A 6,530-nucleotide genomic window follows, 5' to 3' on the forward strand; every position below is an offset into this window, starting at 1 on the left:
TTTAAAGAAAAGCACAATTTTTGTCCATTAAAATAAACTACAATTTATCAGAAATACAGTCTAGACATCTTAATGTTATAAATTACTATTGTAGCTGGAAACGGCCGATTTTTTATGAATATCTAGAAAGGCGTACAGAGGCCCATTATCAGCAACCATCACTCCTGTGTTCCAATGGCACGTTGTGTTAGCTAATCCAAGTTTATAATTTTAAAAGGATAATTTTTCAGTAGAAAACCCTTTTGCACTTACGTTAGCACAGCTGAAAACTGCTGTTCTGATTAAAGAAGAAATAAAACCGCCCTTCTTCAGACTAGTTGAGTGTCTGGAGCATCAGCATTTGTCGGTTCGATTAAAGGCTCAAAATGGCCAGAAACAAATACTTTGTTCTGAAACTCGTCAGTCTATACTTGTACTGAGAAATGAAGGCTATTCCATGCGAGAAATTGCCAAGAAACTGAAGATCTTGTACAACGCTGTGTACTACTCCCTTCACAGAACAGCGCAATCTGGCCCTAACCAGGATGTAAAGTGGGCACCAGTGTACAACTGAGCAAAAGGACAATACAAGAGAGTGTCTAGTTTGAAAAACAGACGCCTCACAAGTCCTCAACTGGCAGCTTCATTAAATAGTACCCGCAAAACACCAGTCTCAACGTTAACAATGAAGAGGCGAGCTCTCTAGGCAGAGTTGCAAAGAAAAAAAGATATCTCAGACTGGCCAATAAAAATAAAAAATGAAGATGGGTGTCACGCCTTGGTCATTGTATTTTGTGTTTTTGTTATATGTTTGGGTAGGCCAGGGTGTGACATGGGTTTATATGTTGTTTTTCGTATTGGGGTTTGTAGTATTTGGGATCGCGGCTGATTAGGGGTGTTGTATAGGCTTGGCTGCCTGAGGCGATTCTCAATCAGTCAGGTGATTCTCGTTGTCTCTGATTGGGAACCGTATTTAGGCAGCCTGAGTTTCGCTTTGTATTTCGTGGGTGATTGTTCCTGTCTTTGTGTAGTTTCACCAGATAGGCTGTAATAGGTTCACCTTCCGTTTGTTGTTTTTGTCTTTCAGTTATTTCATGTACTGCATTTTCATTCATTAAAGTCATGAGTAACCAACACGCTGCATTTCGGTCCGACTCTCTTCTTTCAACAGACGAACACCGTTACAATGGGCAAAAGAACACAGACACTGGACAGAGGAACTAGAAGTCCAGCATCCCGGAGTTGCCTCTTCACTGTTGATGTTGAGACTGATGTTTCGCGGGTACTATTTAATGAAGCTGCCAGTTAGTACTAGTTAGGCGTGCATCCTTTTTATCAAACTAGACACTCTAATGTACTTGTCCTTTTAATCAGTTGTGCGCCGGGTCCTTCCACTCCTCTTTCTGTTCTGATTAGAGCCATAATTTCTGGTCAATTTGATGTTATTTAATGGACATAAAGTGTGCTTTTCTTTCAAAAACAAGGACATTTCTAAGTGACTCCAAACTTTTGAACAGTAGGTTAGGTATTACAGACTCGGTCAGGGAGAGGTTGAAAATGTCAGTGAAGACACTTGCCAGTTGGTCCGTGCATGCTTTGAGTACACATCCTGGTAATTTATCTGGTCCCACGGCTTTGTGAATGATGACCTGTTTAAATGTCTTTCTCCTATCGGCTACCTAGATCGTTATTACACAGTCATCCAGAACAGCTGGTGCTCTCGTGAATGCTTCAGTGTTGCTTGCCTCGAAGCGAGCATAGAAGGCATTTAGCTCATCTGGGTTGTCTGAGGGCATAGCACGTTTTCTTATAAGCGTCTGGATTAGTGTCCCACTCCTTGAAAGCCGCAGCTCTAGCCTTTAGCTCGATGCGGATGTTGCCTGTAATCCATGGCTTCTGGTTGGGATATGTATGTACGGTCACTGTGGGGATGACGTCATCGATACACTTATTGTTTAATCCGGTGACTGAGGTGGTATACTCCTCAATGCTAATGGATGAATCTCAGAACATATTCCAGTCTGTGCTAGGAAAACAGTCCTTTAGCATAGCATCCCTGTCATCTGACCACTTCCTTATTGAGTGAGTCACTGCTACTTCCTGCTTTAGTGTTTGCTTGTAAGCAGGAATCAGGAGGATAGAATTATGGTCAAATTTGCCAAATGGTAGGTTGGGGAGAGCTTTGTACGCATTTGTGTGTGTGGAGTAAAGGTGGTCTAGAGTTCTGCCAGTGCATCTAAGGTGGTCTATCTGTTCTGCCGGTGCATTGAAAATCCCGCCAGCTCTATATTATCCGTGTCGTCGTTCAGCCATGACTAGGTGAAACAATAGATATTACCGTTTTTAATGTCCAGTTGGCAGGATAATCGTCGGTCATCAATTTTATTTTCCAATGACTGCACTTTAGACAGTAGAACGGATGGCAGTCAGAGTTTACTCGCTCGCCTACGTATTCTCAGAAGGCATCCTGACCTGTGGCCCCCTTTTCCTCCGTCTTTTCTTCACACAAATGACGGGGATTTGGGCCTGTTCCCGGGAAAGCAGTATATCCTTCTCATCGGACTCGTTAAAGGAAAAATCTTCTTCCAGTAGAGGTGAGTAGTCACTGTTCTGATGTCCAGAAGATCTTTTCAGTCATAAGAGTCGGTAACAGCAACATTATGTACAAAATAAGTTTAAAAAACAAGTTACAAACAATGCAAAAAACGAACAAATAGCACAGTTGGTTAGGAGCAAGTAAAACGTCAGCCATGCTCTTAGGCGCCATCTTAACATACCAACTATGTCGAATATGATATAAACATGTACTCTATGAAGGGTGACATGTTGAGCTGAAGGACAGTATATACTCTAAAGTGAAGTTATGTAAGTCACATAACACCTAATCTCATTCGGTTAGTGCTATCTGAGATTCTTGGGACGTCCCTCTCCTAAACCCTAACCCCTACCCTAATCTTAACCATGACCCTTACCTAATCCAAACCTTAACCATTTTAAATTTCACTTTCAATGGGACGTAGGGACATCCCAAGGATCCCCGAATGGCAGAGAAACAATTTCATTCCCAGACACTTCCACCTCAAATGTGCAGAAAGGTCTGTTAGACCAACACGTCAAACTTGGCCTTTGTTAACCAATGCAGAGTGCCCAGTTGAATCTCCCGGCGCATTACTCTTTGGCTTAATCTACCAACCAATCATCTCCCACAACACCTTCCACCATGTGTCTTTTGCATCAAATCGGTGCGACATCTTGGCAACAAAGAGATTGTGTTTTGTAACTCTTATTGGTATGGTTTTCCCCACAAGCGTGACACACATCGAGCACAGATTTTAAGGGTGTAATCTTTCTTCTTCTCGGTGGAGCCATTAGCTAGCTAGCTTTGTCCTTTGCTAATAAGATAGCTGGAAGGTAGGACCTGGACCTGTTTTTTTATCCCTTGAGGCCAGGGGGAATGGCTTCCACTAGATAGCACGGCCACAAAGTCAAAATTGGCTAATATCATAAAGATTTATGAAAACAAAAAATGATATTTTTGGTCTTAATTTAAGGTTAGGCATAAGGTTGTCACTGTTTTTAAGGTTAAGGTTAGTTTTAAAATAACATTTTAAGAAGATACGTTTTGGAAATGGGCGGGGTTTAGCCATAATTAAGGCTTTGTGGCTGTGTTAATTAGTGACGACCAGGGGAAAATGTTTTTGCTGGCCTGATGACAAATACTTTAACGAGTAAGTTCACTCCCATAGAACAATATGGTCACTCCCACTAATGCCAACTTTGACTGGTTGATATCCCAGGCATATACAGTGCATTCGGAAAGTATTCCGACCTCTTGACCTTTTCCACATGTTGTTGCTTTACAGTCTTATTCTAAAATAGATTAAATTGTTCTTTCCTCAACCTATACACAATACCCCATAATAACAAAGCAAAAACTGAAATATCACATTTACATAAGTATTCAGACCCTTTACTCAGTACTTTGTTGAGGCACCTTAGGCAGGGATTACACCCGTTGGTCTTCTTGGGTATGACACTACAAGCTTCGCACACCTGTATTTAGGGAGTTTCTCCCATTCTTCTCCGCAGCTCCTCTCAAGCTCTGTCTGGTTGGAAGGGGAGCATCGCTGCACAGCTATTTTCAGGTCTCTCCAGAGATGTTCGATCGGGTTCAAGGACATTCAGAGACTTGTCCCATAGCCACTCCTGTGTTCAAGGACATTCAGAGACTTGTCCCATAGCCACTCCTGTGTTGTCTTGGCTGTGTGCTTATCCTGTTGGAAGGTGAACCTTCACCCCATTCTGAGTTCTTGAGCGCTCTGGAGCAGGTTTTCATCAAGGATCACTCTGTACTTTGCTCCGTTCCTTTCCCTCTATCCTAACTAGACTCCCAGTCTCTGCTGTTGAAAAACATTCCCACAGCATGATGCTGCCACCATTGGGATGGTGCCATGTTTCCCCCAGACTTGATGCTCGGTATTCAGGCCAAAGAGTTCAATCTTGGATTCGTCAGACCAGAGAATCTTGTTTCTCATTGTCTGAGAGTCCTATAGGTGCCTTTTGGCAAACTCCATGCATATGTTTTTTACTGAGGAGAGGTAGTTCTATCTGGCCACTCTACCATAAGGGCCCGATTGGTGGAGTGCTGCAGAGATGGTTGTCCTCCTGGAATGTTCTCCCATCTCCCCAGAGGAACTCTGGAGCTCTGTCAGAGTGACCATCGGGTTCTTGGTCACGTCCCTGACCAAGGCCCTCCTCCCCCGATTGCTCAGTTTGGCTGGGCGGACAGCTCTAGGAAGAGTCTTGGTGGATCCAAACTTCTTCCATTTAAGAATGATGGAGGCCACTGTGTTCTTGGGGACCTTCAATGCTGCCGATATGTTTTGGTACACTTCTCCAGATCTGTGCCTGGACACAATCCTGTCGCTGTGGTGTACGGAGAATTCACTCAACCTCATGGCTTGGTTTTTGTTCTAACATGCACTGTCAACTGTGGGACCAAATATAGTGCCTTTCCAAATCATGTCCAATCAAGATAGTTTACCACCGGGGGACTCCAAACAAGTTGTAGAAACATCTCAAGGATGCTCAATGGAAACAGGATGCACCTGAGCTCAATTTCGAGTCTCATAGCAAAGAATCTGAATCCTTATGTAAGTAAACAAGCTTTTTCAGTTTTTTTTACATACATTTGCAAAAATGTGTAAAACCCTGTTTTTGCTTTGTCATTATGGGTATTGTATGTAGATTGATGAGGGGAGAAATGCATTTAATCCATTTTAGAATACGGCTGTAACTAAATTTGGAAAAATTCATGGGGTCTGAATACATTTGCGCAGTCTTACACAACTTTCCCCACCCCTGGCACATTTTATGGCTGGCACTCACATTGCCTTCATTGTTGGCTTCCTTAAAAATAATAACTTTGGACATGTGTGCTGTCATGAATCTCCTGTGACGATCTGAAGGATCCGGTTACAGTCGGTCCCCTCTACTCTCCCGTTTCTGGATATTTTGAGACTGTAATCGAACCCACGGACCCACAAAACAATTTCAGCTGTGCTAACATAATTGCAAAAGGCTTTTCTAATGATCAATTAGCCTTTTAAAATGATTAACTTGGATTAGCTAACACAACGTTCCATTGGAACATAGGACTGATGGTTGCTCATAATAGACCTCTGTACGCCTATGTAAACATTCCATAAAAAATCAGCCGTTTCCAGCTACAATAATCATTTACAACATTATCAATGTCTACACTGTATTTCGGATCTATTTTATTTTATTTTAATGGACAGAACAAGGACATTTCTAAGTGACCCCAAACTTTTGAATGGTACTGTATGTATGGAGCATAATGTATTTACAGTTTTATTCACGTTTTCATGTACTGTGGACAATTCATGCATACCAATTTATTGCATAGATTGTAATGGACACCTATGATGTGTGTAAAATACTTTTTTGAAGGTTGTACTGATTATGATAAGCTAATTTTATTTTTTTACATTTTTATTTCATCTTTATTTAACCAAGTAGGCTAGTTGAGAACAAGTTCTCATTTACAACTGCAACCTGGCCAAGATAAAGCATAGCAGTGTGAACAGACAACACAGAGTTACACATGGAGTAAACAATAAACAAGTCAATAACACAGTATAATTCTTTTTTAAAGAGTCTATATACATTGTGTGTAAAAGTCATGAGGAGGTAGGCGAATAATTACAATTTAGCAGATTAACACTGGAGTGATAAATGATCAGATGGTCATGTGCAGGTAGAGATACTGGTGTGCAAAACAGCAGAAAAGTAAATAAATAAAAACAGTATGGGGATGAGGTAGGTAAATTGGGGGGGCTATTTACTGATGGACTATGTACAGCTGCAGCGATCGGTTAGCTGCTCAGATAGCAGATGTTTAAAGTTGGTGAGGGAGATAAAAGTCTCCAACTTCAACAATTTTTGCAATTCGTTCCAGTCACAGGCTCCCGCGAACTGGAAGGAAAGGCGGCCAAATGAGGTGTTGGCTTTAGGGATGATCAGTGAGA

The sequence above is a fragment of the Oncorhynchus gorbuscha genome, linkage group LG05 (genome assembly GCF_021184085.1).
Source record: "Oncorhynchus gorbuscha isolate QuinsamMale2020 ecotype Even-year linkage group LG05, OgorEven_v1.0, whole genome shotgun sequence".
Taxonomy (NCBI): domain Eukaryota; kingdom Metazoa; phylum Chordata; class Actinopteri; order Salmoniformes; family Salmonidae; genus Oncorhynchus; species Oncorhynchus gorbuscha.